Source organism: Arachis stenosperma, chromosome 1 (assembly GCF_014773155.1).
Source record: "Arachis stenosperma cultivar V10309 chromosome 1, arast.V10309.gnm1.PFL2, whole genome shotgun sequence".
In the NCBI taxonomy this organism is placed as follows: domain Eukaryota; kingdom Viridiplantae; phylum Streptophyta; class Magnoliopsida; order Fabales; family Fabaceae; genus Arachis; species Arachis stenosperma.
The window spans coordinates 97641094-97643320 of record NC_080377.1 but is presented as its reverse complement, the minus strand read 5'-3'; the positions used below and the strand labels follow the sequence as shown (position 1 = coordinate 97643320).

The 2227-nt window shown below is 36.0% G+C and overlaps 1 non-coding gene across 1 annotated transcript; it reads right to left on the bottom strand.

The window, feature by feature from the left end:
* Positions 1 to 1746: 1746 nt before the first annotated feature.
* Positions 1747 to 1854, bottom strand: LOC130952410 (small nucleolar RNA R71). The gene has a single exon (XR_009074595.1). It is a non-coding gene; the product is annotated as a small nucleolar RNA R71 (small nucleolar RNA).
* Between the last annotated feature and the right edge of the window lie 373 nt (positions 1855 to 2227).

Genomic DNA, 2227 nt, shown 5'->3' with positions numbered 1-2227 from the left:
TCTTGTTTGAGTCTAGAGTCTCATCTTAAGTTTGGTGTCAAATGCATGTTTTTGTTATATTTTTCGAATCCATGCATATAGTTCTTTGTTCTAATCTTTGAATTCTATTGACTTGAAGTATTTTGTGTGTCTCATATGCATTCTCATTTCGATAGTGTCAGTAGTATACAAACTGCTAAGTTTGGTGTCCTGCATGCATTGTTGTTTGGTTCTAGTTACATTTTGATTGTTCTTTATTATTAAAAATCCAAAAATATTTTTAATTTGTGTCTTTTCAAGTCAATGATACAGAGAATTGAAGATTTAGAACATGCTGCAGAGGAATTATACAGAAAAAGCTGAGCATTCAAAAATGCCCAGTGAAGAAGACAGACTGGCGTTTAAACGCCAGCCAGGGCACCTGGTTGGGCGTTTAACGCCCAAAGAGGTAGCATTTTGGGCGTTAAACGCCAGAATGTATACCATTCTGGGCGTTTAACGCCAGGATGGTGCTAGGAGGAAGATTTTGTTTTCAAATCAATTTTTTTTCAAGTTTTCAAAGTTTTTCAAAACCAAATCTTTTTCAAATCATATCTTTTCAATCAAATGTTTTCAAAATCAATTTCCTTCCTTTTTCAAAGATACTTACCAACAATTAATGATTTGATTAAACATTTTTTGCCTTTTCTATTAAGAAAGGTTTTATGTTTGAATCTTATCTTTTCTTGTTAGGCAAGTCATTAATATTTTTTTTTTAAATTCATATCTTTTCAAATTGTTTTCAAATCATATCTTTTAAAATTGTTTTCAAATCATATCTTTTCAATCACATCTTTTTAAAACCATAACTTCTCAATCAAATCTTTTTAACCTCATCTTTTTCAAAATAGTTTTCAATCAAATCTTTTTGACTTCTAATTTCAAAATCTTTTTCAAAAATCACTTCAATTCTTCCCCACTTTCAATTTTCGAAAATTATCAATCAATTTTTAAAATGTTTTTGACATCTTTCTAATTAATTTTCGAAAATCCTCTTCCCTCCTTCTCACATCCTTCTATTTATGGAGTACTACTCCTTCTTAATGCACAATTCGAACTCTAACTAATCAAGTTCGAATTCTTCTACCTTCTTTTCTTCTATTTTTCTTTTCCTCTGACACTTCAAGGAATCTCTGTACTGTGACATAGAGGATTCCACATTTCTCTTGTTCTCTTCTTTTTCATATGAGCAGGAGCAGAGACAAAGGCATTCTTGTTGAAGCTGACCCTGAACCCGAGAGAACCTTGAAGAGAAAGCTAAGAGAAGCCAAGGCACAACTCTCTTTAGAGGACCTGACCGAATTCTTCAAAGAAGAAGAACACATGGCAGCCGAAAATAATAACAATGCCAACAATGCAAGGAAGGTGCTGGGTGACTTCACTGCACCTACTCCTGATTTCTACGGGAGAAGCATCTCTATCCCTGCCATTGGAGCAAACAACTTTGAGCTTAAGCCTCAATTAGTTTCTCTAATGCAACAGAATTGCAAGTTCCATGGACTTCCAATGGAAGATCCTCATCAGTTCTTAGCTGAATTCTTGCAAATCTGTGACACAGTCAAGACTAATGGGGTAGACCCTGAGGTCTACAGACTGATGCTATTCCCTTTTGCTGTAAGAGACAGAGCTAGAATATGGTTGGATTCTCAACCTAAAGAAAGCCTGGACTCTTGGGAAAAGCTAGTCAATGCCTTCTTGGCAAAGTTCTTTCCACCACAAAGATGGAGTAAGCTTAGAGTGGAAGTCCAAACCTTCAGACAGAAGGATGGAGAATCCCTCTATGAAGCTTGGGAAAGATACAAACAATTAATCAGAAGATGTCCCTCAGACATGCTTTCTGAATGGAGCATCATAGGTATTTTCTATGATGGTCTCTCTGAACTATCTAAGATGTCCTTGGATAGCTCTGCTGGAGGATCTCTTCATCTGAAGAAGACGCCTGCAGAAGCTCAAGAATTGATTGAAATGGTTGCAAATAACCAATTCATGTACACTTCTGAAAGGAATCCTGTAAACAATGGGACTAGTCAGAAGAAAGGAGTTCTTGAGATTGACACTCTGAATGCCATATTGGCTCAGAACAAGATATTGACTCAACAAGTCAATTTGATTTCTCAAAGTCTGTCTGGAATGCAAAATGCACCAAACAGTACTAAGGATGCTTCATCTGAGGAAGAAGCTTATGATCCTGAGAACCCTTCCATGGAAG